Genomic DNA, 27,387 nt, shown 5'->3' on the forward strand with positions numbered 1-27,387 from the left:
TCGACTAGTGATTTCTGATATGAAATCCAACATGGTTATCTCGTTTACTGTGTATACTGTCATTTTTGTGTAAATAATAATAATAATAACAACAACAACAACAACAACTTTATTGTCATTGTACATGTATACACAATGTATACACATACAATGAAATTCACTGAACACCCAGAGACCAGGTCCAACACACATAACAATCCCCAAACACACTCCCATCCACCACAATTCCCCACCCCTAAACCACCCAAACATCCACACAACAGACCAAGTAATGCTGTCCAACAGCTCACTGATGGTGGCCCTTTAGTTCATTGTTGAGTGCAATTATAGCTCTGAGATAAAAACTATTCAGAAAAGGTGTGGTCCGAGTTTTATTTTTTTATTTTTATTTTTTATTGGTTTTTATTGTGAAAATATAGAAATACAATTCTGCGTTTTTCGGTTCCATGGTGTTAAATTGTTTACATATTATTTACATAGTATTGTATCTTTGCTTGTATATAGTTTGGGTATTATTACAGGTAATTATATACAGTTAATTATATACAGTTATATACAGATTGTTTACTTGTTATTTACGTAGATTGCAACCTTAGTTCAGTAATGTACATGGTAATAGTTAACTCTTTATGAACATTATTAATTAACCTTGATACTTCTCAGATTTCATTTTTTGATTCTTTTCTCTAACCACTAGTACCACAATTCTCACACATTATAATACTCCGTGTTCTCTCTTTCGTTAAGTTCTAATGTTAGCTTGCTCATTTCAGCGCACTCTAATATTTTCTTGATTATTTGTTCTTCGGTTGGTGGTTTTTTCTCCTTCCAATATTGAGCATAGGTTATTCTTGCCGCTGTCGTTATAAGTGTAATAAGGTACTTCTTTTTTTCATATTCTGTTTTTAGGATTCCCAGGAGAAAGGTCTTCGGTTCAAAATCAATATTTTCTTTTATTATTTCCGTAAGCCATTTCCAGATCATTTTCCAAAATTTTTTCACTTGGGGGCAGATCCACCAACAATGATAGTAAGTGCCTTGGCGGTGACCACATTTCCAACAATTGGGACTCCACACAACAAACCAAGTAATGCTGTCCAACAGCTCACTGATGGTGGCCCTTTAGTTCATTGTTGAGTGCAATTATAGCTCTGAGATAAAAACTATTCAGAAAAGGTGTGGTCCGAGTTTTAATTGTTCTGCATCTTCTGCCAGAAGGCAACAGTCCAAAAAGATTGTAAGCAGGCTGGGAAGAGTCTCTGAGAATGTTATGCAACTTTCTCAAACAGCGAGATTCAAAGATGTCGTCCAGGGCTGGTAGCTGGAATCCTATGATATTCTGGGCAGTTTTAATGATTCTCTGTAGAGCATTTTTGTTCGCTGCAGAGCTGCTCCCATACCATGCAAGAATGCCGTATGTCAGGACACTCCCAATGGTGCTGCGATAGTAGGACAGAAGTAGATGCTGAGATAGATTTATCTTCCTGAGCATTAAGATTACTGGAAGGAAGAATGGAGAAGAGAAGAGTGCATCACTTGTTTATCAAATGGCTCTTCCTGGTATGAGAATCCAAGGCCCACACGAAGTGGGTGAGCTGTGCAGGGGAGATTGTCAAAGGGACTCTTGACTTCTGGGAGTCCACCTGCCTTGTGGTCTTTGCCTAGTCAACCAGACAAGCAAGGCCAGGACAAGAAGCAGGCAGCGGTAGGATTATTGGAAGTTTCTCGGAACCTTTCATTTTCTCTTCTGAGGCACAACAAAGAATCGTTCCCACACACTTTCTCTTTTCTCAGATCTACAATAACCATTCACATCTTTTATCTTCTTCTCAAGAGCCAAATTCTTCTACCTTGTACCAGAGGAGAACTGAAGTTGTCCAACAATCTCCAGATCTTCTTGTACAGCATTGCTAGATAAACTGAGTCCTTTTCCTGTATACAAAGTATTCTAAAAGTTGGATTTACACAGTGTCTTTCAGTGGATCATAGTGTCTCCCCCACCCCCAATCTTCCCTAAGTCTTCACCCTGCCCGATTTCGGGTCAGTGTTCAGGGCTCAGCACCCTGGACAGGGAGCTGGTGAATTGTTTAAAAGAGATTCAGGTTAATGTCAGGGTTCCAAGTAACACCCCCAATGAAATAAACCTCCGAGGCTTGAGTTTCCTCAAAGTTACATTTTATTAGAGATGTCATATTGGCAAATCTGGGAAAACCTGAATCTGAGAGCTTCCAGGTTTTCCCCACCCAAAGAAAAGTTCAAGTCCCTTCCTAGCACCCATAAGTCCATCACATGGTCCAATCAAAGCACCATCCCAACTGGAGATGCCTCCCAGTTCCAGCCTTCCAGGTGCGGGGCAAGATGTCCTTGACTCTCTGAGAAAGGAATGTTATTATGACTATATATCACCCTGGCTCCATACAATCCCCAGTAGTAAACAGTAGTAAACATGGCAGGTCTGAAGGCCGAATGCAAAAGATGAATTCCAGGCCTGGTTCATAGAAGTTCAGGCAGATGTGATTTTAGCTGTTTATGTTCCAATTGTTTCTGAGTTTTTGTGCCACTAAAGGTAAAAGTCTGAGCATGAACTTTCTTGTACTATTTGTAACCAAAAGGTCTCCATTATTGTGGCATCAGAACCTGAGAGAATTCTGCTTTTTTTCTTTTAGTCTTTTAGGAAGAGGAACTCGAAGTCAAAAGAACCAGGAATTTCCATCTTGCCCAAAATAGGATTAGGTGGTTTGCCTTCTCTGACTACAGGCAGTGCTCAATGTACAACCACAATGGAGCCCCAAATTTCCGTTGTTAAATGAGACATTGGCTAAGTGAGTTTTGCCCCATTTTATGACCTTTCTTGTCATAGTTGTTAAGTGAATCACTGCAGACGTTAAGTTAGTAACCTGGTTGTTGAGTGACTCTGGCTTCCCCAAACACTTGGCTTGTCAGATGCAGGGGTGAAATGCTTCCAGTTTGGACTGGATCGCCCAATCCGGTAGCGATGGTGGCAGGTGGTTCAGAGAACCGGTAACAAAAATCCCTGCCCCCCCCCCCATGCCCAGCTGAGCCGCACGATCATCAGAGGCTTTTTTTTTTTAACTTTTAAAAGCATTTTTTCCAAAACCTCTTTGGGCAAAAAAATGCTTTTAAAAGTAAAAAAAAAAGCCTCTGATGATCACATGGCTCAGGTGGGATCATCAGAGGCATTTAAAAGCATTTTTTCTATAATCACTTTGGCCGAAGAGGCTGTAGAAAAAATGCTTTTAAAAGCCTCTGACGATCCCAGCTGAGTTGCCTGATCGGCTTTTAAAAGACTTGTTTTTACAACCTCTTCGGCTGAAGAGGTCGTAAAAAAAATGTTTTTAAAAGGAAAAAAAGCCTCTGACAATCAGGCAACTCAGCTGGGATCGTCAGAAGCTTTTAAAAGAAAAAAATGTAGAAAAATGTAGAAAAAAGAGGTTGTAGAAAAAATGGTTTTAAAAGTTAAAAAAAAAAAGTTGGCCACACCCATCCAGTCATATTACCACCCCCCCCAAGCAACACCCACCGAACCGGTAGTAACAAATTTTACGTTTCACCACTGGTCAGATGGTCACAAAAGGTGATCACATGATCTTGGGATGCAGCAACGGTTGTAAGTATGCATTTTGGTCGTGTCCATTGGGATGTTTCAAAGGTCGTAACTGTGAAAAACATTCATAAGTCACTTTTTCAGTGCTGTTATAACTTTGAATGGTCACTAAATGAACTGGTTTTTTAAAATTTTATTTTAATCAACATAAGCGTTTAGTGAACATTGCATTGTCTGAGTCATTTTAGTTATACAATCCGATATTAATCATAATATGCTAACAATAATAATAATCCCATGGCTGGGCCTGGACGGCTATCGGGTGCAATCCAGGGGTGGGTTCTACTTACCTTTACTACCGGTTCGCAACAGGGCAGAAGCGTTCTGATGACATCGGAGTCGGTGGGCGGAGCCTCCCGCCGGTTTTACTACTGGTTCTATAGAACCGGTGTGAACCGGGAGCAACCCACCACTGATGCAGTCCCTATGGTTATGGGAATGTGGGTCTTCGGATCAGTAGTGGCTTAACCACCGTGAACCAACGCAGGCACCTACCATCACCAATGATGAGAAGAAATCAACAAAATACCATACCGGATCGGTTATCGCCTGGGTCTACAAGGACTGCGTTAGATGCTATGGCTCCTGGACATCTGCCAAAAAAATGGGCTACAGGGCTCAGTTGCTACTGCTGGGGAACCAGGGCGTGCAACTGTAAAGCGACTGGGACAAAAGCGCAAAACTTGGACAACCGAAGATACCCATTGTCATCGGGGCGCTTGGTACCATGTCCAAGAATTTTACAAAACACATCAAGAAATTGCAGCTTCCTGCAATAACACCAGCTGAACTGCAAAAAACTGTGATACTCGGAACACCATATATTTTAAGAAGGTACTTGGGTGATACCTAGGATGCTGGTATTATACCTAACAAAAATATTTCTAGTTTTAAATATATAGATGATAGATAGATAGATAGATAGATAGATAGATAGATAGATAGATAGATAGATAGATAGATAGATAGATAGATATAGATATAGATATAGATATAGATATAGATATAGATATAGATATAGATATAGATATAGATATAGATATAGATATAGATATAGATATAGATATATTAATTTGATTTATATGCCGCCCTTCTCCGGAGACTCAGGGCAGCTTACAGTGCGTTAAGCAATAGCCTTCATACTTTTGTATATTTATACAAAGTCAGCTTATTGCCCCCACAAACTGGGTCCTCAATTAACCTACCTTAGAAAGGATGGAAGGCTGAGTCAACCTTGAGCCTGGTGAGATTCGAACCTGCAGAAATTGCAGGCAGCTGTGTTAATAACAGGGTGCATTAAACCACTGTACTACCAAGGCTCCTTATATGTTGCTTTATCATTTTTTTTCTAACCATGTGTATTTTCTCATCCAGACATTGTTTGCCTTTGGGCATATCCACCACATACGATAATAAGAACCCTGATTACATTTCCAACATTTGGTGGACATATTTTTGAAGCTCTTTGCTAATTTCGCAGTAAAACATTTTATACAAATTTTCCTTATATGTTGCTGCCATTGTTAATGGGGCAAAAAAAATTTCTCCCTGAGGTGCCTCATGTTAATTTTCTGCTTGTCAAATCCAGTTCATGAAATCTGGTTTCTGAACACCGTGTGCCCTTTATCCTAACTTTAAAAATTTAATCTTGGCTGGTTTGCCAAGTACAATAGCTAGAGAGAAAGACAGAATGAGATGTTCCTGCTATTAACATGGCAATTTTCAGCTGGCTGATCATTCTTTCTCTCCTATTCCTCTGTTTCTGGAAGAGCCAACGTCCCAAAGGTTTCCCCCCTGGACCATGGAGGCTGCCTCTACTTGGGAATCTGCTTTATTTCAGTACGAGGTTCCCTTTGAAGGAGCTGGATCAGGTAAGGCTTTTTATCCATTTTCATGTTAAACTTCAGAGAGTGAATCTGCTGACATTTTTGCTCCTGCAAAAAGAACTGAAAGGGTTTGTGTGTTTCTCTTTTTTTTTATTGAAAAAGTTTTCAATTACAAATTTCCCCCCCCTTTTTACCCCCCCTCCTCCCTAACCCCCCCTCACCACCCCATCCCTCCTCCCCCCTATGACTTCTGTGAAATAAAAACCTAATACATAACAGATTATATAATATTTTACCATCCCCTTACTCCCTCCTCCAAATACTGACCCTTACTCCTAGTGATATTATTAATATTATTACTTCCCCCTCTTGCCATACACTTCCAAATAACATTCCATTATAACACTATATAATAACTTCTGATTTAACACAGTAATATTATTATAACTCCCAATTTATCAATAATCTGCCCTTTTTTTTCTCCTCCCCCATACTTATGTCTGTATATTAATATAACATTTCAAAATAACCTTCCACTTTAAAACTATATAATAAATCCTACTTTAACATTTAATCTTTTGTGTATATTAATATGACATTTCAAAGCAGCCTTCCCCATATATTCTAGTTTTACATTTGTTCTACACTATCCATTTCCTCCACTCCCATAAATATATCTCTTAAGCATCCCTTTTCTTAATCTGTATAATCAAATCACTAACCTATCTCCACCCACTTTCCTACAAAATTACCATACACAACAATTCTTAATATCTTTGTTCTTCTGCCCATCCTACTAAAAATATTCCCTTATATAAACAAAATCAATGACTTTAAACTTATAATCCACACAATATCTTCTTTAATATCTTTCCACTGGATTGCTGACTCCATCATCCGAATTAGGGTAACATAACATCCCAGTTGCAACAGAATATTCAAAATCCTCAGTTATCATCTGCCCCCATCAATAATGAATATCTTCGTATATATATAAGAAAAAAGAAAACAACCACCCGAGTGACTTTATAATTGTAATCCATGTAATATCTGTAATAGTGGCTTTCTTCAGGATTATTAATTCCCATTCTCATAATGGGGTAACAGCCAGATCTTCTGCATGCCCCAGCATAACTCTCTTGCCTTATAGCTCAGCATAAGTATAATACGTTGACCAATGAAAAAAAAAAGAAAACCCAAAAATAGATAATTCCAATCCAACAATTTAAGGCCCTTTTCACATCCCAAAATTACGGCATTGTCACTCTCCTCAGGATGATATTAACCAGTACTTCGCCTCAACCATCTTTTCATATATTCAGTCATATTTTTTTAAAAAAAATAACTGGCTTTGCTGTTGCTTAATTTAGAAATTTTTATTTTTTTTGTGAGACCTATTTCTTTTTTTCCTTTCTTTTTGTGGGTTTGATCTCCATCCTAATTTACTTTCTGCAAGTTTTGTGTCAACTGATCGGTTTTCATTCTGCTTTATAATTTGATCTTGTTGGTTTTGCTTTTGTGACTCATATTTCTTTTCTGTAAGTTGTGTATCAATTAATTGATTTCCATGGTTGTCTGTAGCTTGGTGAGTCATCACGTTAGAATCCGATACCACTTCTCTCTTATTTATAAATAATCCAGCTGAGGTGTCTGAAGAATCCAAAGGCAATTCATCTACCAAGGCCTCTGTAACTCAATATTTTTCCTTTATTTCTAACTCCTTCTGCTTGTCTTGTATTGTGCATAAAGATGTTAAGTTCATTTTTAAAAATTTTTGATAAAATTCTTCCGCTTTTTCAACAGTATTTAATTGATATCTTTCTCCTTGATATCTCAATATTATACCAACTGGAGCATTCCATCTGAATAAAATCTTTCTTTTTTTAAGCTCAGCCACCAGAAAACCAAATTTCTTTCTTTCCAATAACATCTTAGGTGGGAGTTCTTTATAAATCCAAATCTTTCTTCCAAACAATTGCAAAGTAGACTTAAAAGATTTCTGCACAATATTATTTCTTATTTCTTTATCTGTAAAATAAATCACCACATCTCTAGGCAATTGCCTCTGCTTTGCAATCCAGGAGTTTATTCTATAAACTCTATCGATCCTACAAAATACCTCCTCAGGATGAACCTTTAAAATCCCAGCCAGAACTTCAGAAGATATTTTCCTTAAGTCATCTCTGTTATTTTCCTGTAATCCTCTCAGTCTGATCGCATATTCAGTAAAATTATATTGCATCATTAAAACTTCCTTTTCAATACGTTGTTGTATATTTTCTACATTACAATCAGCTTCCATTTTAGGTTTTTCTTCTAAACTATTGTCTTGGATGTTTATCAAATCATTTTCAATTTTTTCTATTTTATTTTCCAAATTGTCCTCAATTTCCTCCATTTTAGACTCTAATAGATTAATATTTGTGTCCAACCTGATCAAAAATTCTGAGAAACCATTAGCCATTTTTATAATCTTTTCTTTAGTTTCCTGCTTATATTTCTCAAAGTTCTGATTCATAATCTCATCCCTTCTTACAATCTCCTCCAGAAGAAATTCAATTATATTAAAATCAGTTTTCTGAGACTGTAGGTTAAGAACTTGTTCATATAGTTTGTGGATGGGGAAATCCCCCCCCCTGCTTGTTTATCCAGCTTTGGAAGCCTAAACGCCATATTTCCACACAGGCAAACTTTTTAAAAAACAAAGCTTCTTTCCAACGAGATCAATATCAAATCAAATCTCCAGAAAAGAGAAAACACAAAAGTGGAGCTTTTTCTTCAATTGTAGCCAAGAGCATTTATTCCGCTACTTTGTGGCTTAATAAGAAACAGAAGGACTTTCCCTTTTCAGCTTCCCTGCTCAAATTTCGGCAGTCGCCATTTTAAAAGCTCTTTTTTACTTTCCTTTGCAAAAGAAGTATAAATACTTGCAGTTTAGGGTCACAGGTCCAGATCCAGATCTCATCCTCTTTAATTAATCTGTTAGTTATCTTGAAAGGTTCATTTTCGTAGCCTTGCTCTGCAAAAAAGCAGAGGTCTCCCAACGCCCGGAGCAAACGGCGAGTGCTATAGGGAGCCGCATCCGCTCGCCCCCAAGAGTAAAAAAAAAACTCTGGGGACTACGCGGAGAGCTCTACCTACACTCACCTGCTCTTTCTCACATTTCCTCCTGGAAATGGAGTTTTTCGAGCCGCCTTTCCGTTGTAAAGGCGGCTCTTTACAGGCGAAGGGGCTGGCGGTCCCGAGGGACCGTCTGGCGGCTACGAAGAGCAAACTGGGAGTCGGTTTGTGTGTTTCTCTTAACTTGTCTACATGAGACACAATTTTTGTTTCACCTAGAATTTGGAGAAAAATATTGGAACCTTATGAAGATATGATGACATTCCTCATTTGATGCAGTAGAATCCTAATTCCTAATTGTGAAGAACTTCTTCTGAATGCTTCACGAGCTCTTTAAAAGTTACATTTGGTTTCCCTTCCAAGTTTCCAAATGAAACATACAACTTCGAGAAGATTCCTGGAGAAATTTGATATTTTAAAAATCTAGAAAAAAGGTGTTGTTTATTGGAATGAATGAATAGTTTATGATTCCGCTTTTGCGGAATTCCAAATCATTCAATTGGTGTTTTTTTTTCTCTCCTCCACCTGCCTTCAATTTTATTTTATACTTTGAGAGAATATAATAGACAAAACGGATAGAAGAATCAAGTACAGGTAGATAAACAAATCTATTAAAGTCGTTCTCAGTTAATGACCATTCATTCAATGGCTGTTCAAAGTTCTGGCAGAGCTGAACAAAGGAACTTCTGTCCCTTTAAGCAGGCTTTAAAGAGGTATTTGTGGGACACTGTCATTGCAACACAGAGTTGTTTGGACTCTTGACAAAAGGTGAGAGTTAGCAAACAGTCTACCCCCAGAGATACGAGTGATCCCAGACCTCCGGACTTTTCGTCGGGCCCTTAAAACCTACTTTTTTCAGTTATCTGGGCTGGCCTGATTTTATATTGGTTTTAAATTGGTATTGATTTTAAATTCAAATGTTTTAAATTATGGGCCAAATCTTATTTAACTATTTTTAAAATTATTTTAACTTTTGTGTATAAATGTTTTATTTTTGGCTGTTCACCGCCCTGAGTCCGAAAGGAGAAGGGCGGTATAGAAATTTAAATAAATAAATAAAAATAAATAAATAATAAATAAAGGGAATAATTTTTTTCCATGGTCTCCCTTCATGTTTCTGCCCTGTCAGCAAAATTGCATCAAAGCTAGTCATCTTTTGGAAAGCGATCACATGGTCTGCCTTATCCTGGGGCAGCTGCTCACCATCAAACAAGCTAGGTTCTCACATAGCCTTGTTAGCAGATTTATTAAAAGGTGAAAGACTGGAAAGTCCCTTGGATTGCAAGGAGGTCAAACTAAAGAAAATCAACCCAACTGTTCTTTGGAAGGAGAAATCCAGAAGCTGAATCTCAAACACTTTGGCTACCACATGAGAAGAGAGGACTCCTTGGAGAAGACCCTAATGTTGGGAAAGATGGAAGGTGAAAGGAGAAGGGGACGGCAGAAGATGAGATGGTTAGATAGTGTCATTGACGCAATGAACATGAATTTGGACAAACTCAGGGAGATACTGGGGCATGGGGTAGACTGGCATGCTATACTCCATGGGGTTGTGAAGAGTCGGGCATATTTAGCAACTGAAGAACAGCAGACATGGTTGAGAAATATAAATTGGCCATCTAGTGCTTCGTTAATCTGTACATTTGTTAGGGTAGGGCTGCTTTGATCCTCCTTCTCAGAAGGCTTTAGATCCTTGGGAAATGATTAGACAACAACAACAACACAACCATCAACAACAACAACTTCTGATGATGTTTTTCCTTTCCCCCCCCAAAACATTACATAGGAAAAGTCCAGTTGTGCTTTTAGATGTGCAAGGCTCATTTAAAAAAACACTCAGCAAAGGCATTTATCTCTGTTTCCCCCCTCCCTCTTTTTTATACCCTTCACCAACAAGCATCAAAGAAAAAGCAAAACAGCAAAACAAACTGATTTATTGTTTTCAAGCATTACTCATTTGGCAAATGCTTTAAAGTAAGGTTTTAATTAAGTCAATTAGATTAATTTATCCAATTATAGCCAATCTTCTTACCAAAAGAACTCAGAGGAAAGAAAAAACAAAGAAAGAGTCGGTGGGCAGTGCACACCAATGAAATGAAGCAACAATTACTATTTTAAACTCCCTCATTTTATAAAGTAAGACTCTTTTCTAAAGTCAGAATATTAATTTAAACTCCCTTATGTGTGTAGCATGGTTGAAAGCCTTCCCTTTCATTGGAGTTAAACAAGGGTATTAATTATGCTTGGCTGGAACTTTCTCACGTTAGCAGAATGTTCCCATCTTCAGAAGATGCCCTTAGGTCCATCTGCAGTGAATAGGTGTGTCTCTTTCCAAGATTCTCCTCCACCTCCATCCTTCTATGACCTTCTATCAATCCACTCAAGAGTATTTCAGTAACCCTCTCCCTATAACCTCTGGAAATGACATGTTTTCAGCAGATAAAATCCCTCCTGGTTCACCCATCTTCTCCTAACTCTATTGCTCTATTGCTAAGTTCTATTGCTAAGTGAGACCCTGGTTAAGTGAATTCGGCCCCATTTTATGACCTTTCTTGCCACTGTCATAAAGTGAATCACTGCAGTTGTTTAAGTTGGTAACACCGTTGTTAGGTGGCTTCCCCATCGACTTTGCTTCTCAGAAGGGGGCAAAAGATGATCACATGACCCCGGGACACTGCAGCTGTCATAAATAGGAATCAGTTGTCAAGCGTCCAAATTGTGATCACATCACCATGGGGACACTGCAAATTTTGTGTGAAACATGGTCATAAGTCACTTTTTCAGTGCTGCTGTAACTTTGAGTGGTCACTAACTGAACTATTGTAAATTGAGAACTATCTGTAATCCCTCCAGTTCTAGAACTATAGAAGAAGCTACAGATCCTCTCTTATTGCCGTCCTCGATATTGTGTCACTGCAGTGTTTGTTTCCAACCTTCTTCGAAGAAAAATGCTTGGCCAAAATGAAACCTTCTGCACTTCTGCCAGACAGGATCAAAATCCCTCTCTTGTTCAGTGCTTCCATTAAAACTTTACATATAAACATGTTTACCTGTAGACCTATGTATGAATTCAGAAGGAGCAATAGACCTTCTTCTGTCCATTCCCAATAGAGGGAATGGAGTTGGATGGAGCTCAGAGAGATTCCTCAGGGTCATCCTTGATGACACAATATATTGCAACATTGCAGTGTTTGGTCCCAACTGATTTCCTGATGCCTCTATGCTGACAATCCTGGCAACTGAGCCACAATGGCATAGTGGTTAGAATGCAGTATTGCAGGCTAATTCTTCCAACTGTCAGCAGTTCGATCCTGACCGGCTCAAGGTTGACTCAGCCTTCCGTCCTTTGGAGGTGGGTAAAATGAGGACCCAGATTATTGAGGACAATAGGCTGACTCTGTAAACCGCTTAGAGAGGGCTGTAAAACACTGTGAAGCGGTATATAAATCTAAGTGCTATTGCTTCTTCATTTCAGCTGACCAAAAAATATGGTCCCCTCTTCAGTCTTTATCTTGGAAGAACACCTATGGTCTTGACTCATGGATTTCCTTCAGCAAAGGAGGTTCTCATGATAAAAGGCACAGAATTTGCTGGGAGACCATCATTTCCTATAATGGATTTCCTCACTAGGAAGAAAGGTAACTGTATATAATTTACTTTTGTCTTTTTCAAATGCCTGTTTGTTCTTGCTAGGGCTTCAAGTTACCCATTCTGTGACTCAGCTTCCAATGATCTTTTTTCCTCTACATTCTGGATTTCTGACCCAAGATTTCTAGGAAGAGAAGGAATCGTTTCTTTAAATGTTGGAATTCGATCCTTTCTTCTTCTTTTTTCTTTGCAACATTTATGAATAACAATACAGTAGAAATTTTGGTATTCAGCTGAAAAAAAATCCTTTTTTTCCCTTATACCGTAATAAAACCTACTCAATGTATTTTCCTTGGCATAGTTCCGTTTTATTAGCTGAATATGAATTATATCAGGGGTGAAATGCTACCGGATCAGACCAGATCTCCTGATCCGGTAGCGATGATGGCCGGTAGTTCGGAGAACCGATAGCAATGGCAGCTGGAAGCTCCGTCCACCTGCCCCACTCCCTGGAGTTGGGGAATGCACCATTCCCTGACTCTGGCCTTGCCACGGAGCCACTGCCTGCTCGCCCTTCGCCACGCGGTGTATCCTACTGCTCACCTTTCTCCTGCAGCTGGTTGTCAGGGAAGGCAAGTGCCCAAAAATTACCGGAGTCGCTCACTCTCCTTTGTGAATGAGCTGCCACCATCGCTGCTCTGGTCCATGAGCCGGCTGCACAAGCACACACTGTTTATTTAATTCACTCATCAGTGACAGATTGGGGGTGCGCTTGCGCAGCTGGCACGTAGACCAGAGCAGCTCATTCAAGAAGGAGAGTGAGTGACTCTGGTAACTTTCGGGCGCTTGCCTTCCCTGACAGCCAGCCCAGGGAGAAAGCTGAGCAGTGTCAGGGCATCGATTAATCCCATGTTTGGCTCTGGGACAAATCACCCTGATTAATTAGAGGATGGATCGTGGCTTCTCCAAGTTGCAATATTCTGAAATAAAACGCGAAGAAAAAGTTCTCTAATAAAACTCATTTATTTGTTATAAAGAAAATAAAACACCTCACTAACTAAGAAAGATAATTGCTACATTTTGAAAATAATTCGGGCCAGCTGCTTTCCAGCAACCGGCACCCGTGGCAAGAGAACAAAGGAAGAGTGTGAAGGAATGTGGGTGGATGGACATGCGTAGTAGCTTTTGATAACAATTCTTGGCAAGGTACGGAAAGTCTGATAGTCCAGAAATAATTAGCTCAGCTGGTAAATAAAAAAACGCAGTGACAAGCAGTAGGATACACCACCTGATGAAGGGCGAGCAGGCAGTGGCTCTGTGGCAAGGGCGGAGTCCGGGAATGGTGCATTCCCCAACTCCAGGGAATGGGGCAGGTGGGCGGAGCCGCAGGAGAAAGGTAAGGACATGCCGCTTGGCGATGAGAGAGCGGGCAGCGGCTTTGGGGCAAGGCTGGTATCGGGGAATGGTGCATTTCCCGACCTGGTTGAGGCAGGTGGCGAGCAGGCGGCAGCTCCAGGGCCCCAGGGAATGGCGCATCCCTGGGCCCAAAGCAAAGAGAGAGCGGGTGGTGAGTGGGTGGCAGAATAAAAATTTAAAAAGTTTTCCTACCAGGTTCTGTGGGCGTGGCTTGGTGGGACGGGGTCTTGTGACTGAGTGAGCGTGGCTGTGAGTGATATCGAGTTGGCCATGCCCACTCAGTCACATGACACCCCACCCCCCACAAGCCATGCCCACAGAACTGGTAGGGAAAAATTTTAGATTTCACCCCTGAATTATATAATTTCATAATTCTCTGTACATTTACATATACTATTGTTTTTGAAAATACACTATTTAAATACATTATTTAAAAAAATAACAATACCCAAATTTTTACTGATAAGCAAAATAAGGGCTATTCAGTCCAGGATGATTTTCCTTTTTTTTAGGTTTATTGACGTTAACATATGGAGAAGTATGGAAGGAGCAAAGAAGGTTTTCAGGGATGTGTCTCAGAAATTTTGGAATGGGCAGAAAATCAATGGAAGAAAAGATCCTGGAGGAGGCCACTTGTTTGATTCAAGCATTCACTGAAAACATGAGTAAGCTCTCCTGGGACATGATGGGATGGTTGGGGGATTGTCATTCCAAAAATGGGATGAGCAGGGCGGGGCTACGGTAGGCCAACAATGCCTGTATTTGGTGTATAAGACACACCAACATTTCCACCCTCTTTTGGGGAAGGGGAAGTGCGTTTTATACTCCGAAAAATACAGTAATAATAATGTCATAGACATAATCTCTGCATTGACAATCCTCAAGGAGTCTTTTCAGTTGTACCTTAGATAGAGCTCATATACCTCTTTCTGCTAATGATCTACACTACCTGGTGGGGCTAAAACATCTAGTTGTACATTGTTTTAGCTTTCAGCAAGATTTTTGTTTGTTAGAAAAAGATTGAAAATAGCAGAGGCCATTTGACCTTTGTGGTTCTTTTGCCCAAAATTCATGGTGAGCTGATCAGAGAACCGAAATCTCTGATTTTGTGTTTTTCTGATGTTGCCTCTGCAAACAGTAAAGGTGCTTAGGGGGCAAAATCAGAAGAACTCCAACAGTGACATTCCCTAAATTCATCTGAAGATTTTACCTAGTCTGGTAACGAAGCACTCGGAAACCAACCCACAAGTTTGGAGAAGGAACTTCCACTCTCACTGTCCGAAATTGTATGCTGTCCAGAGTCATTGGCTTATAAAATGGACAGGCCCATAAATTAGATAGATGATGGTGATCGTTAGACTGATAGATGATGGATGATAGATGGATGGATGGATGGATGGATAGATAGATAGATAGATAGATAGATAGATAGATAGATAGATAGATAGATACCGTGTTTTCCCCAAAATAAGACCCTGTCTTAGATTTTTTGAACCCTGAAATAAGCGCTTGGCCTTATTGCCATGTGCTCTAAAAGTTCGATTGGGCTTATTATCAGGGGATGTCTTATTTTGGGGGAAACAAGATTGATAAGTAGGTAGATAGTGGTAGATAGATAGATAGATAGATAGATAGATAGATAGATAGATAGATAGATAGATAGAGAGAGAGAGAGAGACAGACAGACAGACAGACAGATGGAGATGGATGGATGGTGAATAGGTGGGGAGAGAGAGAGGGGGGGATGGTAGATGATAGATGATAGATAGGCAGTCAGAGAGAGTTTCCTTGTAGTTATAGAAAGGGTTTATTACATAGACATTGTGATTCCTGTAAAGAAACATGAAGGCAGATCAATTGATAGGGATTTATTTATTTAATTTATTTTATTTTGTCGAGTACATATTAGATAATATATATAAGTATAAGCATGAATTGAATACATAAAATGAATACAATTAAAGGGAATATTAGGACAGGGATGGTAGGCACGCTGGTGCTCTTATGCATGCCCCTTACAGACCTCTTAAGACCTCTTAGGAATGGGGTGAGGTCAACAGTAGACAGTCTTAGGTTAAAGTTTTGGGGGTTTTGGAATGAGATCACAGAGTCTGGTATTGTATTCCAGGCATTAACAACTCTGTTACTGAAGTCATATTTTCTGCAATCAAGTTTGGAGCTGTTCACTTTAAGTTTGTATCTATTGTGTGCTCGTGTATTGTTGTGGTTGAAGCTGAAGTAGTCATTGACAGGTAGGACATTGTAGCAGATAATTTTATGAGCTATGCTTAGGTCATACAGAAGGCTGCATAGTTCTAAATTTTCCAAACCCAGAATTTCAAGTGTGGTGACATAGGGTATTTTGTTACGAGCAGAGGAGTGGAGGACTCTTCTTGTGAAATATTTCTGGACACGCTCAATTGTATTAATGTGTAAGACAGAGCATTTGTTGGTTGAGATTTGGAGTTGCCAATGTTTTGACCATTCCGACACAAAGTCAAGGTCTTTTTTAAGGGGAGCAGCATTGTTGGTAGTGTTAAATAGTTTAACATCATCAATGAAGAGAATGCAGTTACTTATAATATGATCACAAAGGTCATTTATGTATAGTATGAAGAGTGTTGGTCCTAGAACTCTGCCTTGTGGGACACCACTATTAACAGGTGCAGGATTTGATAGGGCGCTCCCTATTTGACCACTTGCGTCTGTTTGACAGAAACAGTTATCCAATTATGGAGGGGTCCAGAGATGCCATAGGATTTTAGTTTTAGAAGTAGTTTGTCATGTACCACTGAATCAAAGGCTTTACAGAAGTCTATGTAAATTGCATCTATTGCTTTGCCCTGATCAAGATTTGTAGTCCATATATTTTGCAGTGTAAATGTTGTAGATTACAGGATAATTTTTTTCTGAAACCAAATTGTTTATTAGAGAGTAGGTTGTTTGTTTCTAGGTGGAGGGTAATGGATTGGTTGATGATTGAGTCTATGACTTTGCAGGTGACACAGCATAAAGAGATTGGTCTGTAATTTTCGACTAGGCTGGGATCTCCCTTTTTGAAGATAGGGATGACCGTGGTTAGTGACCATAGGTTGAGTAGGGAACTGGTCCTGAAAGATTTTTCAAAAATTATGCTTAGGGGTTCTGCTATAGCAGTGGAAAGCTTTTTTAAGAAGTATGCACATAGTCCATCAGGTGCAATAGATAGAGATGGTTTCAGTCTATGTAGTACCTTTTCAACATTATTTATTTATTTTATTTATTTATTTATTTATTTATTTATTTATTTATTTATTTATTATCACATTTATAGACTGCCCTTCTCCCGAAGGACTCAGGGCGGTGTACAGCCAAAGTAAAAAACATAGATACAAACATTAAAAACAATTTTAAAAGATATATATAAGTTTGGCCCCAAAGTTAAAAAACAATAACAAAACATATTAAAAACATTTAAAAAGTGTTAAGCCAGCCCGGCTTGCTGAAAAAGAAAGGTCTTCAGGGCATGGCGGAAGGCACCTTCTGTGAAATCTATTTGTATTAGATTGTTGTAGTCATTAGTAGTATGACTAGGGAATGTTGGGCATGCATTTCTGTTAACAAAGACTGAGCCAAAGAATGTGTTCAAGTGGTTTGCTTTAACTGCTTCATCATTGCATACTTTACCGTTAGGTTTAATTTCTTTTCTTTGACAGATGTGCCTTTTGATCCTTTTGGGTTTCTGGACGCTGCAGTTGCCAACATAATGTCTACCATATTATTTGGAAAACACTTTGAATATGATAACGGCTTCCTCAAAACTCTGCTGGATATGATACATCAAAATTCCCGAATAGTAGCAGGACCCTGGGCCTTGGTATCCTTAACAAGAATCCAAAAGAATATTCAAAATAAGTGTGCAATTAGGTGGTGGGAATTTTGAGTTTTCATGTCTCACCTATTTTGGAAACTGTCTGGTTTTCTTAGCAGCTAGAACAGCCAATTTTCCTTATAATTGGAATAATTTCTCATCAGAGTTACGGGAAGTGTGGGTGAAGCTTCTGTGTGAGTTAATTGTCAAAATCAGCAGCTATCCAAATTTAACCAGGGCAAATTTTAACTCACTGGGACATTTTTTTGAAATTTTATCTGATTGGGGCATTTGAGTCCCTATCAAATTGTAAATAAGAGATGTTACAAGGGGTTTCTTTTCCTGCTCCATTTATCCTACAAAGGAGGGTATATTGATCTTGGTCAATGATGGCTTTTCTTCTCTTTGATGGTAGCTTTACAATGAGATCCCCTTAGTGAGAAGCCTGCCCTTGCCACATCAGGAATTATTCACAGTTACAAAGAAAATGCAAGCTTTCCATCAAGAAGAGATAGAAGAACACAAGGCAACTTTGACTGTAGGAGAACCTCGAGATTTCATTGATGCATATTTAGAGGAAATGCAGAAGGTAGATTCTTCAGTCTCTTCTGGTTGAATTTGCAATGATTTCTTTTCCTCTCTTTGGATCTATTTTTCTGACCTTACACATCCTGAAAATATCACAAAGACGTTGATAGTAATTTTTCTAGATGTTGTGTCAAGTCCATTTTCTGCCTGGGTGACGCATTGTGTGAATGAAGCGATATCCTTTTGCTTTGCATGTTGTGGAGACCCAACCACCTTAGGGTAGATCTTTCCATCAGGACTGGGAGGAAAGGACCTTTTGCCAGCTCAGGTTGACTACGGTCACCAACTGGTGGTCCATGGATCATATTTAGTGCATATTATATTGCACTAAATCAGGAGTCCTCAAACTATGGCTGGTGCAATACGTGCAATGAACATTTGTTTTTGCTGCAGAGTGTCTCCCCCTTTGGGGTCTTTTTGTGTGGGTCGGAGGGGGGAAGAAATTCCGACTTGGGGTCTGCTTCAGCCTCCTGGTGTGGGGCAAAGGCTGGAAGGAAGTGCCGCTGATGGTGAAGAGCCTGAGGACCTTGTTCCAGTGGGACTGAATCATAGCCTGGAACTGGTTGATCATTTCAGCCCGCTGAGCCTCCAGGCGCCTGTACCTGGCCTTGCACTCCCACAGGTCTTCCTTCTGCTTGGAAAGCCTATGCTCTTAGTCCTCAGTGACGTGCTTCTGCTGAGCCTCCTTCTCAGTCAGATCCAATTTGAAATGACCTCTTTTGCCAACTCTTTCTCATGGTGGCTGCTTAGCTCCAACAACTGCTTCCGGTTGGGGCCCTAAGGAGCCTCTGTAGGCAGGCGAGGAGGGGCTGGGAACAGGAGGGGAGTGGCGAGTAAAGGGCCACGAGGTGCCCCTCAACATGATTGACACCAAGTTGACCACACCCAGTCACATGACCACCTAGCCACACCCACCCAGCCGGTCATTAGGCAGATCATATTAGTGGTCTGTGGGATTTAAAATTATGAATTTAGTGGTCCCTGAGGTCCGAAAGGTTGGTGACCCCTGCTCTAGTGCCATGCAAACAAGCAAAGCCCCATCTGTGGGATGCAGGCAGGACGTGAAACTCACCTCCTCTATTCCACAGAGAAACCTCTCTCTACAGAACCAATCCCTGGTGCCCAAAAGATTGGGGGCCCCTGCTCTAGAGAACCCCCATCCTCTCCCCAAACTCTATTATGATGTTTTATCACCAGAACTTGCTTGTTTCCCATCTCCCTACTTCCTTTCCATTTTGAGTCCTATTTTTCAGAATGAATTCCTGCTTTTAAATTGAAGTAATCAACTGAATTAAAGAGTGGGAGAAGATCCTTTTTCCATTTGATTTTAATAACATTCTTCGTTTTAACTAACAAAAGCCAGAGAGGAAAGGTTCAAGTTTTGAGGAATAGCAACTACTAATCTTACTATCTAACCTGTATGTGGCTGGAACAGAGACGATGGCATCAACACTGCAGTGGACGTTGCTCTATTTGATGGCCTTTCCAGAGATCCAAGGTAAAGAATTGTGAAATAAGCTTCTTCATCTATAAAAATAACAACTTCACTTATTATGCAAAATGAGGAAGGTTCCTGAATTATCATGGCTGGAAACTCAATCAGCTTCATTCTCCTCACTTCTGGTGGGTACCTGCTTGGAAAACAAACCATTGATTGTCTACTTAAAGTCAATGAAATATTTCCCAGAAGGTAACCAAGCTATTTGTTCCTCAGAGAAATGCTGGAGGGAAATAGACACAGTTCTGGGAAACAAGGCAATCTTGAAATATGAAGACAGAGAAAAATTGCCCTACACAAACGCCGTCATTCATGAAATCCAACACGTTTCAAGTGTTGCTTCTTTTGGAGTACCTCATGCATCCATAAAAGATGTGCAACTTTTTGGATATAAAATTCCCAAGGTGAAAGCAGAAACCTTTAATTACTTTATATGAAGTGAAGGTTTGGTGAATCGGCCTATGTCCACCTGTGCCTTCCTCACCTGAGGCGGCTGTGTTAGTATCTAAGAGGAAGAGATTGAGATCAATGGGAGTCTTCCTTTTGAATCTCATTTTATGGGAGTGCCATAAACGTATAGTCCAATGCCTTTGTTGTGTGCTTCTCGTTTGTAGGATACCATCGTTTTGGTCAATATCCAGTCTGTGCATCATGATGAATCCCAGTGGAAGTTTCCCAATGAGTTCAACCCTTCCAACTTTCTGAATGAAAAGGGAGAGTTTGTGAAGCCGGAAGCCTTTTTGGCATTTTCAGCAGGTGAATTATTCCTCTGTCTCTGTCTCTCTCTGTCTCTCTGTCTCTGTCTCTGTCTCTGTCTCTGTCTCTGTCTCTGTCTCTCTCTCTCTCTCTCTCTCTCTCTCTCTCTCTCTCTCTCTCTCTCTCTCTCTCTCTCTCTCTCTCTCTCTCTCTCTCTCTCTCTCTCTCTCTCTCACCCGCACACCCACACTCTCTCTCACAGACAGATATACTTTTAGTGGAAAGCTTTCTTTAGAGACTTGTGAAAGTCAGCTCTTGGGCTCAGTTTATAATTCAGCATCCTATAGGAAAATTGGGTTTACCCACAACTTCTGAAGGCAAACCGTTCCATTTCTTAAATCTCCTCACTGTTAGGAAATTTCTCCTTAGTTCCAGATTACTTCTCTCCTTGATTAGTTTCCATCCATTGCTTCTTTTCCTGCCTTCAGGTGCTTTGGAATATAGTTTGACCCCTTCCTTTTTGTGGCAGCCCTTCAAATTTTGGGACATTGCTATCATGTCCCTGCAGTCCTTTTTTCCACTGGACTAAAAGGTAAAGGTAAATTTCCCCTCACACATATGTGCTAGTCATTCCCGACTCTAGGAAGCCGTACTCATTTCTGTTTCAAAGCCGAAGAGCCAGCACTGTCCGAAGACGTCTCCGTGGTCAGGTGGCCAGCATGACTAAATGCCAAAGGCGCACAGAACGCTGTTACCTTCCCACCAAAGGTGGTCCCTATTTTTCTTTCTTTTTTTAAATAGTTTTTATTAAACGATTTCCAATTTTAAAAAACACGTACAAAAGAAAAGAGAAAAAAGAAAAAGAAAGAAACAAATAAATACAAATACAAACAAGTAAAAAACAACACAACAATGTAATATAATTTTACAGCTTTCCGTATCAGTATGAATATTCTGCTTATGTAATTCAATATTCAATATTTGCCTTATCATAAATGTTAACATTTCTAGTAATAGTATGATAGTTATATTACATTATATATATATATATATCTTATATATAATATATTATAATAACATAATACATTCTGATTTTACATATATATATTTATCTCTATATTATATACAATAGTTTTTGAACTCTCATTTTTTGTTTTGGCTTCTATTCTCTAGCCACTTGTACAGTCTACTCCAAATTTTATAATAATCCAACTCTTCTTTTTCTTTTAATTTCATACTCATCCTGTCCATTTCAGCACATTCCAGTATCTTCCTAATTACAATTTCATCTGAGGGGGGTATTTATTTGTTTCCAATTTTGTGCAAAAGCGATCCTAGCAGTGGTTAGTATATGTAATATTATGTATTGATTTTTCTTATCCATTTTCAGATCCAGTATGCCTAATAAACATAATTCTGGTTTCAATTCCATCCTAGGTTCTGTATTTTTTTCCAGCCATTTCTTAATTTTGAACCAATATTTTCTGGCATTGGGACAAGTCCACCACATATGATAGAACGTTCCAGATTTATGTCTACATCTCCAACATTCAGGGGATAAGTTTGGGAACATTTTGGCCAATCTCGCTGGTGGTAAATGCCATTGATAGAACATTTTATATAGATTCTCCTTATAGGCTACCACCATCATAAGCTTATAATTTCTTTCCCACAATTTGTCCCAATGTTCTAACTCAATATTATAAACAAAATTCCTGGCCCACCTTATCATTGTTTCCTTTACTGTCTCTTCTTCCATTTTATATCTTAAAAGAAAATTGTATATTTTGGTAATCATTTTTCCTCCCGTTCCTTGCATTATTCTGTCCAATTCCAATTGTTTCTCATAAATACCACATTGTTCCTGTTCTTTTTTGAATCTTGTCTTAATTTCTAAATAGGGCCATCTGTCCATAGCAATTCCTTGTTTTTTCAAGTCCTGGGCTGATTTTAACTCTCCTTTGTCGTCTAAAAGTTCTGCATAGCTCACCATTTTATTAAGATTTGTACTATTTGGATAAATCATTGCTTTGCCTTTTTTAGGCTTCCAAATGTGAAAAATCCAGCAAGGAAGAATGAGGCTATTCCTCCATGCAGCACCACTGTGACGTCACCCCAGACGTTTGGTGATCCCTATTTTTCAACTTGCATTTTTTATGTGCTTTCGAACGGGTAGTTGGCAGAAGCTGAGACAAGTAACAGGAGGTCACCCTATTACCCAACACTAGGGATTCAAACCACTGAACTGCTGACTTTTCGATCGACAAGCTCAGCGTCTTAGCCACTGAGCCACCGCATCCCTAGACTAAACATACCCAATACCTGCAACCCTTCTTCATATATTTTAGCCTCCAGGCCCTTAATCATCTTTGCTGCTCTTTTCTGCACTCTTTCCAGAGTCTCAACTTCTTTTTAAACTCTAAATCATATGAGGTGTGCTTCATAGAGGCCTAGAAGATAAATCTTTTAGAGAAGGAAAGAATGCAAAAGAACTGTTACCAAGTTTTGAAATCTCATGAGATTTGGGATCATAGTTTCGAGAAACAAACAGGTCCAGGAGTTGCAATTGGTTGCCAGCCTTCAGTGGTCTGATTGACTTCTCTCTTTGTTCTTCACTTTGCCTTTTCAGGACCGAGAGTCTGCTTAGGGGAAAACTTGGCTCGGATGGAGCTCTTCCTCTTCTTTACCAGCATTCTCAGAAACTTCCAGCTATTGTGGCCAGACAAATCCCAAGCTCCGGATTTCACACCACACTTTGGGGTTACACAATCCCCATCTCGCTTTAAGGTGTTGCTGCAATGTCGCCAGCCAAGTGGGTAGATCGAAGTGAGGATCTGCAAGGCAACTGATTCAAGACCATTCCATTCTCTCCAACAGCCAGAGGTCTTCTCTACTTCAAATTCACCACAAGATCATTTTAAAACAACATAAATAAAGGGTTATCATACACCACATTTTCCAGTGGATGATCAGTTTTGTTTATGATGGAGATGAAATTCATTTTCTTTGTCTCTTTTCTCTTTCTTTAAGGTTACTGGAATGAAGAATGGAGAAGAGCAGAGTCCATAGCTTCTTTATCGAATGGCTCTTCCTGTCAAGAGAATCTGGTTCCTGTACAGGGTGGGGGAGATATGCAGGGGAGGTGTCAAAGGGACTCTTCTCTTCTGGGCGCTAACTTGCCTTGATCTTTGCCAGGCAGCCAGAAAAGCAAGGTCAGGCCAGACACCACTTGGATTTCAAAAATGCTACTTTATTTGGAGGATGTATTGAAAGTCTCTTCATCCTCCTTCATGGCCTCTTTAGAGGGACAACTTTATTTGGAGAATGTATTTACAGACTCTTGAAGTCTCTTCATCCTCCTTCATGGACAACAAAGTGTTGTTCCCACACTTTCTACTTTTTCAGATTTACATCAGTGTTCATGTCTTTTATCCCTTTCTCAAGGCCAGAGCCAAATTCTTCTACCTTACACCAGAGAAGAACTGATCTTATCCAAGAATCTCCAAATCTTCTTCTACAGAATTGCTAGATAAACACAGCCCTTTTCCTGATGCAGGGTGTCCACACCCCTAAGAGTTGGATTTACATGATTTGTTTCTGTTGATTTTAGATTTTTAGAAAGACATGGCTTCCTGAACGTGTTGTTATCTTTGTTCCAATTGTTTCCGAGTTTTTGTGCCTTTCTAAAGGTGTAAAGTCTGAACAGAAAGACTTGGTCTGTTTGTGGCCAAAGAGCCTCCATTATCAACATAGCAGAACCTGAGAGAATTATGCCTTTTAAGTTATAAGGAAAGGAATCCTAGATCAACCCTGATGATGATAGCAGCCTGCATATCTCAGAGTTTCAGATACATAGAGCAGACAGAATTGCAGAAACATCAGGTAAAAAGAAGGGAGGTTCTCCTGAAGTGGTGCGAACCAGCTGAATCCCACCACTGGGTCTCCTGCTTGAGCAGGATGTTGGACTAGAAGACCTCCAAGATCCCTCCTGACTCTGTTATTCTATGTTCTATGCCTGTGGTTGCCAAGGTAGAATTGGAGGCCTCTTCCATAAAGATGAAGTCAGTGCTCCATGCTGTATGTGGCAATTTATGTTTCATCACCTCCAAGGGCAGCTGAATGAAGATCACCAAGCGATGACATCATGGTAGACTTCTGTGAAAACAAACAATGTAGAGACACAAGAAAAACAGTCCCTTCTCCTTCAGTCTGGGTTATTTCAACTGGGGAAAGAAATGATGAGGTTTCCATTTGAACATTAACTTTTAAATGCTGTTTGCTTCAATCATTGAAAAACTGAAATTAACTTTGAAGCAGTTTGTTCTGGGAATTCCAGGGATGTAGACATATTAATGTGGGATGTGGTGGCTCAGTGGCTAAGACGCTGAGCTTGTCGATCAAAAGGTTGGTAGTTCAGCAGTTCAAATCCCTAATGCCATGTAACGGGGTGAGCTCCCGTTACTTATCCCAGCTTCTGCCAACCTAGCAGTTCGAAATCAGGTTAATAATGCAAGTCGAAAAATAGGGACCCCCCTTTGGTGGGAAGGTAACAGCATTCTGTGCACCTTTGGCATTTAATCATGCCGGCCACATGAACATGAACATATATAAAGCATATAAATCAAATTAAATCAAATTAAAAAAACATGGAAACGTCTTCGGCCAGCACTGGCTCTTCGGCTTTGAAACGGAGTTGAGCACCGCCCCCTAGAATCGGGAACGACTAGCACATATGTGCATGGGGAACCTTTACCTTTACCTTTTAGACATATTAATAAAATAGAATAGAATTCTTTATTGGCCAAGTGTGATTGGACACACAAGGAATTTGTCTTTGGTGCATATGCTCTCAGTGTACATAAAAAGAAAAAAAGAAAAAAAAGAGGGAAAAATACATTCATCAAGAATAATAAGATACAACACTTAGTGATAGTCATAGGTTACTAATAAGCAATCAAATCATACTAGGAAACAAACAGAACAATATAAATTGTAAAAATACAAGCAACATGGTTATAGTCATAAGTGGGAGGAGATAGGTAATAGGAAGGATGTGAAGAATAAGAGTAATACAATCTTAGTAAATAGTTTTGACAGTGTTGTGGGAATTAGTTGTTAAGCAGAGTGATGGCGTTCAGGAAAAAACTGTCCTTGTGTCTAGTTGTTCTGGTGTGCAGTGCTCTATAGCGTCGTTTTGAGGGTATAAGTTGAAACAATTTATGTCCAGGATGTGAGGGATCTGTAAATATTTTCACAGCCCTCTTTTGACTCGTGCAGTATACAGATCCTCAATGGAAGGCAGGTTGGTAGCCATTTTTTTTCCTGCAGTTCTAATTATCAGTTGAAGTCTGCATCTGTCTTGTTTGGTGGCAGAGCCAAATCTGTTGCAGCAAAAGCAACAGAGCTGGGTAGAATGCATCTAGATGCAGCTGTGACCTGCAATCCAAGCCCCACCCTTTTTAAACCTGGGTCCCAGGTCGAATAATTTATTATGACATCAACCATGGGTGGGAAATCTGAAACCCTCTAGACTGGAGTTGTCCAACCTTAGGAACTTTAAGACTTGTGGACTTCAGCTCCCAGAATTCCCCAAACATCATGGCCAATTCCAATTCTGGGAATTGAGGTCCACAGGTCTTAAGATTGTCTAGGTTGGGCACCTCTGATCTAGATATTAGCATAGCAATAGTATTTAGACTTATACACCACTTCACAGTGCTTTACAGCTCTCTCTAAGCAGTTTACAGAGCCAGCCTATTGCCCCCAACAATCTGGGCGCTCATTTTACCGACCTCGGAAGGACAGAAGGCTGAATCAACCTTGAGCCTGGTGAGATTCGAACTGCCAAATTGCAGGCAGCCAGCAGTCAGCAGAAGTAGCCTGCAGGACTGCATTCTAATCACTGCACCACCGCGGCTCTTGTTAAATATTGCTAAATTCCTATGGCTAAATTACAGTTCCCAGATGTTTCAACTAGCAACAATTGGGTGATTATTGTTCTTATTCATGTCTTTATTATTTCAACTGACATGCCTGCCCATCTCAAATTCATGAATCTGTAATTTAGCTACCTTTTTAATATTATGAGGTGGGTAAAATGAGGACCCAAATTGTTGGAGGCAATAGACTGATTCTGTAAACCGCTTAGAGAGGGCTGTGAAGCACTATGAAGCGGTATATAAGTCTAAGTGCGATTGCTATTTTATGAAGCACTAGAAGCAATATTAAAACTATCCAAACCCAATCAGACCCATTTAGTATTCCTGAAAGTACCGGGTGACAAAGCAGAAGCAAATATTTGTTTGGAGAGAAATAGAGCAATGGAGTTAAAAACCTTGAAATGATGCAACAGTAGCTGTTATTTTTAGAAAGAAAAATTGAAAAATCCTGTGCTGATTGCCTGACCTTCTGTCACCCCACATGATAGATCTCTTATGCAAGCCAGGATAACACTGCATAATCTCGTGACCCCCGCTGGCATGTTATGGAACTGATGAAGTAACTCCTGTCATTTCTGTGATGTCATCATGATTCACGTTTACAGATTAAGAGAGTTGGAAGGGACCTTGTAGGTCATCCAATCCCACCCCCTGCCCAACCATTTCTCACAGATGGCAGTCCAATCTCTTCTTGAAAGCCTCCAGAGAATAGATGGGTGTGGGGCCAGTCAGAATTTCTACTACGGGTTCTCCAGAACTGGTTAGAACCTGCTGAAACCCACCTCTGCTACCCACCCACCTATCCACCATCCATCCATCCATCCATCCATCCATCCATCCATATCTATCTATCTATCTATCTATCTATCTATCTATCTATCTATCTATCTATCTATCTATTATCCTCTGTCTGTCTGTCTGTCTGTCTGTCTATCCTTGTTTTGCCCTCAGGTGCAATATTTTGTCTTAGCTCTCTAGAGTATTAAGAGTTCCTCCTTCAATGTTTTCTGTTATAATCTTATACACACCCTTTTCCTGCTTCTCTTTTTTTTCACTCTCAAAGATTTTCATCGTATTCTAAATTTAGCTAAGAATGATCTTTGGGAAGTTCCTCTATTGAAAAATAGCCTGGTAAGAACTGCAATGAATTAAATGGTAAACTGTTTTTGTAGATTAAGCATTGTCGGGGAAACTCCCTTTCCCATATCTCCATATCAGCTGAGGTCATTTTAAAAATATAA

The 27,387-nt window shown here is 39.8% G+C and overlaps 1 pseudogene; it reads left to right on the plus strand.

Moving 5' to 3' along the window:
• Positions 1–5,337: 5,337 nt before the first annotated feature.
• On the plus strand, positions 5,338–23,081 carry LOC139323514 (cytochrome P450 2J2-like; annotated as a pseudogene).
• The last annotated feature ends 4,306 nt before the right edge of the window (positions 23,082–27,387 follow it).

This window comes from Pituophis catenifer, unplaced genomic scaffold (assembly GCF_029215685.1).
Source record: "Pituophis catenifer annectens isolate HBS135680 unplaced genomic scaffold, rPitCat1.0.hap2 SCAF_13, whole genome shotgun sequence".
Taxonomy (NCBI): Eukaryota; Metazoa; Chordata; class Lepidosauria; order Squamata; family Colubridae; genus Pituophis; species Pituophis catenifer.